The 10460-nt window shown below is 44.1% G+C and overlaps 1 long non-coding RNA gene across 2 annotated transcripts; it reads right to left on the bottom strand.

Annotated features, from left to right (window-relative positions):
• Positions 1 to 2976: 2976 nt before the first annotated feature.
• LOC140653549 (uncharacterized) lies at positions 2977 to 9661 on the bottom strand. 2 transcript variants are annotated; one of them, XR_012043151.1, is made up of 5 exons: positions 9463 to 9661; positions 7268 to 8078; positions 5731 to 5819; positions 5553 to 5638; positions 2977 to 5360 (listed from the first exon to the last, which is right to left on the bottom strand). It is a non-coding gene; the product is annotated as an uncharacterized lncRNA (long non-coding RNA). The 2 variants fall into 2 exon arrangements; XR_012043152.1 differs by having other exon boundaries at positions 5731 to 5814.
• Positions 9662 to 10460: the final 799 nt, after the last annotated feature.

Below are 10460 nucleotides of genomic sequence, written 5' to 3'. Positions count from 1 at the left end.
TTTCAGAGTCATAGTTACTCTGTTGGGTAACAGTTTCCCTCAACGACCTACGAACTTTAATCCGATTTTGAAATGCAGGGGAGGCTGAGTTGGATTACATTAGCTTAACTGCTCATGTCATAAACTCTTGAGAAGGGGGACTGAAGGTTTTTTCCTCCAGAAACCTTTTGCTGGCCCACAAAATCTTTGGTTTTCTTCTTAGCTCAGACACCAAAAGGGGGAGTTTTCAGCTTCCAAAAATAAATCAAAGACACCATGATGCCTGCAGGGTATTTGTTTCTCCATAGGAACATGAACCTGGTGGTTTAGTTTAAGAGAGACTAAGCTAACTCTCACATTTTCTACATTCCTCTTTTTCCTGATATATCAAGATCGACAGGTTTGAACTGTTGTTTTAATGAAAACCTACTACTCCTGAGAGGGTTTCCTGTTTTAGAAAGATGATATTTCAGAGCTACAAAATTCCAAACAATTTGACTTGCTATCACCTTTGTCAGGTCCCTTAACCTCCTTATGCCTCAGTTGCTCACTGATGAAACGTGAGTGATATTTACCCATTAAAAAAGTATACAGCCATCTGCAAAATACCCAGTTGTCCCTAAAAAGAGAGCTCTTTAAGCGATACCACGATAAACTGAAATTGTGTCCATAAGGTGCAAATCAGAGATTGCTGCATGAGGCCTTGAAAAGGGCCATGTTTACCAGGGCAACCCCTGCACAAACAGAGCCCCCTGGCACCATCCCCTGCCAGCCCCTCGCAGGGGCACCTCCAGCTCCTCCACCTTTATGCATGATCCCTGGTGGCCAGAAAACCTCCTCAGAGCTCTTGGGTAACAACCGCAAATTGAAGCAGCCTGTAGCTCTCTAATTAACCAGAGCTAAATCACCGCGTAGCTACCCCCAAAGTGTCAGGAAAATGAAGCCAGTAGTCATAAAGTGACGCTGCGCTCCAGCCAAGCCCTCTTTCGTCATCTCTAATTCAGGCTGCTGAATCAATCCCAGGTAGGTTTTCCCCTCCCTTGTGCATGTGGAGCCCCAGAAACATCCTGGGGTAAATCTAAACATGACTGACCTGGACATTGCATCTCTGGACAGTTTTCAGAGCTTAAGCTCCGCAACTCAGAGCAAGAAGTTTTGCAGGTAGATGCAAATTGCTTGTTGAAGGCTCGAGTATTTGCGTTAAACTTGGAAGGACAACAAGACTCCCCAAATATGTTTTTGGTCTTGGAAACTGATCTTCAGCTCCCCGTTGTGTTAATTCTGCAATCCAAAATGTTTTCTTTGCTGTTTTTGTCTCGCCTACTAAAGGCAATTAGGATTTTCCAACTGTTGTAACAATTTAGAAGCTCTAATATGTAAAAACACTTTCTTGTGTTACAAAAGTTTCTCTGAATTGTAAAATGCATTGCAAAAGGGAGGGAGTCAGTCCTTTGTATGCTGCTTGGGCTGCTCTCCTGGCAGAAAATGACCGCTGGCAGCTTGCAAGGCATGGAAAAAACACTTATCGCCCAAATCCTGGAAACACAGTCAAAGCTGCCTCAGCTGGGCAAATTGGCACTGACTTCTCAGCACTAGTCCCTGGAGCTACAGGTCTGCTGATGTCAAGGCTGTGGTTATTGTGGGGCTCACAGCCCTTGAAACATTTTATCTGCAAGCCCTAGTCCAGCCCACTGCACAGAAAAGCTCTTCAAACGCTTCTGATAGGGACGGCCGGGATATGAGAACATCGAGTGCTCTTGACGCCTCCCCACTCACCTGCTCCAACTGTGCAGCAGCATGTTTTAGGGAGCTCTGAAACACACCCTTTGAGAAGCCAGTTGCTTTCCTGTTTGACTCAGAAATCCTCCTGGAACATTGCTGCTTCCTGTCTGAATGCCTCTTTTAAAGCCAGATTTTCTTCCTGCTATGCCAAAGAAGCCTACAAAAAAGGAAAAGACAGCAAAATTCAGGAAAGCACTTATCTGATATGCAAAAGCTCACAGGTGCAACATGAAGGAATGCACAATGCTCAGGATTATATGCCCATTAAGAAAATGGGAAAGTCACTAATGATTTTCAAAGCTAGACTCTCCCTCGTTATTTCTATCTGACTATTATCTTTCCCCTTTTATCAGGGAATGTTTCCTGATAATTCTTACAGAAAGAGCATTGCTCGTATCCCTTTGCAGTTCAGGTAGATGAAGCACTTCATAAGCTGCTCGCTGAGCACCGCTCCAGGGCTGGAGTAATTGGGTTTCAGGGGGCAGGGGGACAGAGACATATCAACTTGCTGGAAGAGCTGGAGCAGAGCTAGCAATCACGCTGACCAGCCCTGCAGCGGTGCATGCTGGTGGTGGGGTGGCATATCACTGTCCCAGAGAGCTGCCGATAAGCCGCTTTGCCTTCTGGTGCAGCAGCACAAAGCTGCTGCAAAAAAATAAGCATGTGGGCTTATTTTCTGTTTCGCCATGTTCTGTAATGCAGACATCCCCTGGGGTCCCAAAGTCACAGGATGAAAAACTCATCCTTCCTTTTGGCCCAGATCCTGAACAGGCATATGCACATGCTTAGTGCTGAGCATGTGAGTAGCAACGCTGATCTCCGCGGAGCAATCCACATGCTTGAGCGTCTGCACATTGGGGAGTGGGGGAGAGAAGGACACGTGGTTCTTTGATCGCGTGTTTTACACACCACTGGTGGAGATCCCACCCAAGAGAGAGCCGTGCAGCAGGATGGCGCTGAACTATATAGCTATTTTTATTTCCATCACTTGTGGCCTTGCTGAGACCTGCTACGAATTATCTGGGATATTACACCCCAGACGAGTCGAAACAACAGGTCTTGCTGCAGACTGTCTGTGTTTAGTGGGATGATTTAGTTACTGCTTTCCCTCCACCCCGTCTTCTTCCTTATTCCCATTAGTGACACGTTGGCTGCAGAGAAAAGTTATTCATGCTCTAGAAATGTAATATTTACTCAAAACAATTTTTATTTGGCTTGGCTTCTTCCCAGTGCCATAAAGTGATAGCCAACCCCAAGTGCTTACATAGACAACATGTGCATCTGAGTCATATTTATGATCCCAGTTATAAAAAGCACACAGTCTTGTTGTTTGGTGCAATAGGATGGGACTGAAGGCATCAGCACGTCTTGAGCATAGCCTGTCTCTGGAATCTGCAGAAATTTGCCATGCTCCAAATTTAGAACTTGTGGGTGGAAGCTCAGGCAGGAGCCAACTTTTTATACCATTACATCACAGGAATTGAGGGCTTCGTGCCAAAGGATCCAAGGAAATTAATAAAGAGCAGAGGCTGTCCAGCTGTTTGAATTTAAAGTCACGGCAGAGGTAATTATTAATAAAAGTAGCTTTATTCAGAGCATAGTAATCTCATTGCTTAAATTGAACATATCCCCTCTTTACTGCAGCTTACTATTCTGTTGGAACTTGTAAAGATAAAATACTAAGGAATTAACATCTGTAAGAGATAGGCCCAACGAAGCTGAGATCGTTCTCGATAGAGGACACGCTTCAGTGATAACTTTCCTGCTAAGCAATGCTCAGTGAGCGCACATGTTTGCCAGTGGCATCAATGCTCCCCTGGCTGGAGGAGGTGGCTGGAACATGGCGTGCATTTTTCCAGCTAAAACACACAAAGTCTCAAATGGACAGTGATGGAAGCTGTATCCAGCTAATTTGAAGAGTAATTCAATTTGTTTGACCTCCCTGTGCTGGGGCACCCAGTGTAAGCTCAAATGTCACAGCCTCCAAGGAGCCGATGGTGGAGCATCGGGGCCTGTTACCAAGAGGCACAGGGTGACCCAACTGACCTTCCAGCCAGTTTGGGAGGCACCGTGCATGCCCACAGCCCCGGCGGTGAATGGCCCTGTGTGCTGATGCTGGGAGGGAGCCATTGCCTGTGCACGTTAGGCCTGTGCCCTGACAGATCATGGAGTCCAGGTCTGCTAGATGCTGCTTTCTGCACCTCAAAAGCACAGCACACACGATGGGCACCTTCCTAGCTCCAACAGCAAACCTGCAGCCTCCAGCAGGACAGGCTCCACAGAGAAAAAATACTGGGTCTGCACACAGAAAGGGGTCACGGGGTCTAGGTACTGAGACTCTGCATGCCCAGGGCTGAACACAGGCTTGCCACAAAACATGTAGCCAGGAGAATACAGCAGTGTCTTTGGAAAAGCGGCTCCCTTGATGCTTAAACCACAGAAATGTTGGTATGCAGCTTCAGAGATTTACAGCTTATACTCTCCTCAAGGGTATGCAAAAGCTAGGAAGAATTAAAAATTTAGCTCTAGGTTCTCTAGGAAGTTCCCTATTCCCATTTTACAGATAAACAAACTAAGGTAGGAAGCAACTAAAAGCTTCTTCACTAGAGCGATATTGTCAGCAAACCAAGCATGAGAGTTCCCAAAGAGATGCTCCTGCACCCACAGATACCATGTCGTGCTTGCACATGTATTTCTTGCAGCAGCACATACCAAATGGCTTTACGCATCCATGCCTCACCAGGAGCCAGCACAGCAAGGATGGGGACCTGCAGCTCCCAACATCCCCTGCCTTGGTCTAAGCGCCCACACATATACAGCATCCCTTTCTCCAGGGGGAGCAGATTTAAAAAAAAAAAAAATTAAAAAAAAAAAAAATCACTTCAACCACATGTCCACAGGGTGACAATTTCCACGATGGGAAGACAGTTACTGGTAGGGAAAAGTAAGGGATAAATAGCAGAAATCAAGCCATTCTCCATTTCTTAAACGTGGTGTTTCCACCTGCAACACAGGCATGTGTTTGCAGGGGGTGTTAGAAGACTTCAGGCTGCTCTAGATTCAACAGGCTTTATTACTAGATAAACTTCTTGTATTTTACCTAGAAAAATACCATGCCAACCATGCAATTCCTGCCAGACAACCCACTGAGAGATCCTGGCCCTGCTCAAGTACAACACTTCAATGCTATGTATTTTTTTCCCAGGGTGTAGCTGATCATGCTGAACTGTCTATTTTATTTTTTTGCAAATAGCTGTGAACATCTAAAGATTAAAAAACCTCAGGTTTATTAAACATCCCATTTGTAGTTAAGAGATGCCCTCCTGTGATGCACGACTCACAGAGGTAAGCTGAAGCACTGCACTGGGTGAGGAGAGCCCTCAGCTGCTGCTTCGCTGTGTGATGGGAGACGTCTTGCTGGGTGGGAACCTGGAGCTGGACTGGCTCCTGGGGCCGGCTTGTCCATGCGGCTGCATGCCGAAAGCATCTGACGTGGCTCTGAAGCATTTCTCCACTTCAATAAAGAACGGCATGAGGAGACTTTGAGGAGGTACAATACAGGATTTTCCTTGACTGCTAAAAATACCTGCAATATAGGACTTAAAAAGAGGAATGGACTTTAGCAATTGGATACCTTGAAGAGGAATTTATTTTAAAAACTTATCAGGGACAGAAAGCACCCCAAAAACTATCACCAGATATTTGCCATAGTAAAAAGACAAAAGACTCCTTATTTCCTATTTGAGTGCCCCAAGACAGGTTGAGTTTGAGGAGTGAAGTAGCCATTTTACCTAGTCTCATGCTGTTACTCCACAGCTTTTCAGTGCATGCTCCATCTTGCGTTAGAGAGAGTCTGCAACCGCATGCCACTGCCCTTCTGACATACGGATGGAATGTGGAAGAAAAAAGTCAACAAAATGAGCAGTCTTAAGGATACCGTCATGCACTCCAGAAGCTGGGAATGCCTACCTGTCAGAGCCAGACAGTTGATACTCATCATCCTCAGCCCTTCCTTTCAGATATTGCAGGATAGTAACCTCACTTCCTGGAGCACTGCGCTGGACAAATAATTGTAATAAGCAAGCGATTCTATGGAAATAGATGAAACACTTCAAGCTATAACCCAACAAGTTTCTAACCCATGGCTGATGTCCAACTCTCTTCCCGCTGAAGTCAGCAGCAATCCCTCCCACCCGATCTACAGTCATTAGAAATGTAGCAAGCATTTAAAAATTTGGAGACCTTGCCCATTCTTACAACTGGGCAAGAGTCAGATTTCCAAAATGCTATTTATGTTGCGTAGAAACTTCTTTCCCAGAAATCCCTTTGTCTCCAGCAGACAATCCCTTATTTCACTACTAGTTCTAGAGGCAGCCAACTATCATCCTATTTAAAAGTCATTCCCTTGGCCATATTTTTTCAACAATGGTAGCAATAAATACATTTGATTAGCTAATTTACCTTCTGCAATCACGAAGCTAGACTAACCACCTGTTTTATCTTCTGGCAAGTAGCTTGTAAAACCAACCCAAACTAGTAGCACAGAAATTAGTACTAGTATATAAAATATGGAAAAGGGTTTTATGAGAAGGTGGGTTTGTGGCTTCTTGTTTTGACTTTTTTCCATGAGATTCTTAAAAGTCTCAAACCCTGAAATTAAGGAACCTTGGTGGTGCCTTATTTCCCAGCAGTTTATTTAAAAGATGAGTCGTTCGGAAAGCATGGAAAGTATTAGAGTCATTGCTTTGATGTCTTTAATAGAAATTTGGGATGGATTTGAAAGAAATGAGGGAAGTGCTGTTATTTCCTTTTGGAATGGCAGTCTGACATGACTGGTGCTGTTATACAACGGAGTGACCAAACGACAGTGCACACGCTAACCCAGCAGCGGGCTGAGGAACTCCTCCTAAAGTTTGTAGCTGGATGCTAATGGGCTCAGCAAACAAACACTCATGTTTATTATAACAGAATGAACAGAATGTACCACAGAGAATATGACTCACTTTTCCATAGGACGCCTGTCTATTCTCCGGGTTTAAATAATGAAATATTGCACCTCTCGCTTGCAGTTTGTTTTACAAAGTTTTAATGAGTTCATCCCAACGCGCTGTAGCCCTGCCACATAAAAACTGATTCATTTGCCTTGTGAAAATAAGCGTGCCTTTTGACAGGACACTCTGCACTAGGCCCTACTAAATCAGCTGGAGAGGCTAGACGCCCTCACAGGTGGTTTTAGTCTTGAGTGCTTTTTGAAAATGAAAATATGAGGTCAGCTTCAGCAGCATGTCGGCCGTTTTCCCTTGGGTAACAGGCTGTCCTGCTGCATCCAGAGCACCCCCCTCCTCTGTACAGAGTTTGTCTTTTAAACTGGGGCTTTAAAACCATTACTTTCTGTAAGAAAAGGGCTTGTTTTAAAGCAGAGTTTTTTGGAAAGGGGCATTTAAGAAATGATTACATTTTTATTTCAAAACATGCAAAAACCAAAAAAAGCTGCCTGTTAACTCACAGGAAATTCTGATTAAAGTAGGTGTCCTTATAAGACCCTCCTGCAAGAAATTCAAATGAAGGGCAGGGGAGGGAAAGAGATTTTTAAGTAAACAAGTGAGAAGAGCCAGGGAAAACAAGAGCAATGAGCAGAGTCTCAGGTGGCCAACTTGGCGGAGCAGGGCATGAAGGAAGGAAGAGGCTGTGGGACAACGAATTGCTGGCGTTTACAGTAGTTGAGTAGTCTCCAGAGTTTGTGACTTTAACCACAAGTTGCTTAACAATACTGTACGCTCCTTTTCTTTCACATCCAGCTCTGGTCATGTGGCTAAATCCCCCTTCAAGTCAAGAGGGTGGACACAGGTGCATGGGTGGTGTGGTGGACGGTGCTGTTTGAGAGAAGAGGACTGGCGGGGGGGGGGTGGGGGTGTCACTGCCCCTTGAAATTACAGGAGTCACGATGACAAAAGACAGCTCCTGACTCGGGTCTTGGTCCCTGGACGAGAGAGGGCTGGTGAGTAACAAGTTGGGGACTGAGGCACTGTCCTGTGGTGTAGACATGGCCAGTTGCAGCTGGAAAGATTTTTTTTTTTTTTCCTGAAGTCAGTGGAGGCCTTCAAGTGCCAGAAGAGAATGATGAGATGGGAGAAATGGTGTTTGTCACTTCCCAGTGATGGATGCAGGAGAGCAGAGGATCCACTAGCAAAGAGGCGGACGTAAGTTGGCACTTCAGAGGTCAGCTTGTTGCTGTGGCTTTCTACCAAGCATCAACAGTTACTGCGAAAGACACACTTGATTCACGTTTGTGGTGGAGCTTAACCTTGGCTAAGACTCTGCAAGTTAGAAAACCATTTCAAGTTAAGAAATGAAATATTCCCCAGGTTAAAGATTGCTCAGGTTATATCTCATCCCTATGGGAATTTTTAGCGTGGATCTGCAACTGCATTGTTTGAAAGTTAAGTACCCTTTTGCAGCCTGAAACACTAGCTGCAATAATGGAGAAACTAACTGAGTGACAGAAAAGCAAACCCTAAAATAGTTACAGCATTAACACCAGGAAGGCTGGAGGTGAGTTATCCTGTGGTTTTCTGTGCTCAGTAGCAATGTGTCATCATAAAGAGCGTACATTTAATGGCTGAACAATGCCATACATGGTGTCACCTTCCCAAGGGCTAACTGTGCAACAGAGCCTCCAAACTGCTGAATTTCCACTGCTGAAGCAGTTGATTAAAAAAAAAAAATCCTTATACAGCTGGGAATTATAAAACTCTGCAAGAGCCTGTGATGCCAAGGACCTTCATTTGGAGGCACACCTACGTTTCTAGTGCTTTGGAAGCTGGTCTTTTCCAAAAAGTCTTTCTATAGACGCTAAAGCAAGGATGAATCTGGCCACAGTCCATTCAACATGAGTGATTATATCTTAAAGGGACATTCCCTCTCTTTAAAAATTCTAATTCTTCACATGTTTCTGGTTAAAAAAAAACACAAAAGAACCAACCCTTGTGCCTATGTCAGTGTGTCTTAGCTGTATAAATTTAAACATTCCATTGTAAGCTAAGATTATCTTGCCTCTTGCCCACTGAGACATGTGGGTTTGGCTTTATAAGACTCCATAACTGGCCTGCTTGAACCCTGTCCAGCAAGTTTTCATCTAAATTGATTAGGACTTGGAACGTATTTTCTTGGACAAATTGTGTTCTAATGAATAGAACACTCCCTCACAGCTGTCCTGCCAGAAAGCCAAGATTTTTTCTGTCTAGAAATCATCCCAAAGTGACCCTTAGATAAAGTTCAGAATCCATTTTCATTTTTTAATTAAGAAAAGGTTTGCTTAATTCCATTCCATACATTGCGGTGCTAGGCAGCTGACACATGATTCCCCCTAAACATTTTATTTTAAAGAATTTGGTTGTGATGTCAGATCTGCCACAGACAATACATTTCTAAACACACTGTTTACATTAAATGCAAAGCATAAAGACGACTTCAGCAGGAGGAGAAGTCTCTCTCATACCAATACCTGTAGATGGCATATAGAGCAAACTCAAGGTTGGCTCTATTCTCCACACAATAGATTCAAACATTAATGAAGACAAACAGGGGACACTGCTCTAAAGCCTCACCCAGGCACCAGGGATTTCCATGATGCCCTTCCCCAGGGACATGGCTCCCCAACAGATCCCTCCTCCCACCCAATATGTAGCTTCAAGAGCTCACCTTCAAGTCCAAGAGTGAACTGGCTGGGAAATCCTGTAATTACTTAATGCTGGCCAAATGAAGAGGGCATTTCCCCTCAATAAGGGGCCCTGGCCACTCCGAGGTAAGAGCTTTCCCCAGTTAGGATGAACACACCTTTTCTTTTTAGCGTTTTGCTCCATAGTTGTTCTCCCAGATGTCCCAGCTTGAAACCTCAGTAAATGTTTGTGTTATGATTAGCCCATCTGGAATTTTTATTCTATGACCATTCCCATGGTACACAAGGAGGATTTCATTCAATCCAGAATACCCAGTGGACATCCATGATTACATCATTTTGCTTATCTTTTAGCAAGAGTATTTCTAGGAACCAGGAGTACAATTTGAGACAAGATCAGATCCTTTCTAGTCTTGCAAAAGATGGTTCTGACCCATGCACCTAATGTGGCAATAACATGCCTTCAGCATGGTTTCAGGATTTTGCTGACACATGGCACTCAGAAATTAAAGATGTTTGTTTATAGGAATTCAAAGGAACAGGTCTTTCAAGGAACATGACTTCCCAAGTCTTTAAACATCAGCTATATCTTTAACAAGACAGAAAACTGAGGCAAAGTCACTTATACTCAATCTTGAATGGAATTTGGCTCCTTCAACTACTAACTATGCTTACAGAAAAAATAAGTAAATCACGACAAATTGCTCTGCTACAAAAGTAATTAGCATTGTCGTATTGCTTGTGGAAAACAGGTCAGAAGAAGACAGTAAGAATGGGAAACTTCCTCTGCTCTCAACAGACTCTGCTTTCTCATACTTGCAAGGCACACTGAGCTGCAGAAGTTTACCTGAAGTCCCACAGAGAAAGATGATACCTGCTGCAGTTATTCTCCAATGCCTTTATTGAAAGCTGCCCCAGTCAAATCAACACAATTAGTCAATCTGCATGATCAGATAAAAAAGGTCTTACTTAAGCTTATGCTGCTTTGGCAGACAGATTCAGAGGGAAAAATATCACGCAC

The sequence above is a fragment of the Ciconia boyciana genome, chromosome 6 (genome assembly GCF_034638445.1).
Source record: "Ciconia boyciana chromosome 6, ASM3463844v1, whole genome shotgun sequence".
NCBI classification, from domain to species: Eukaryota; Metazoa; Chordata; class Aves; order Ciconiiformes; family Ciconiidae; genus Ciconia; species Ciconia boyciana.
Note: the sequence above shows the minus strand (reverse complement) of the source record. Positions and strands in the feature narration are given on the sequence as shown.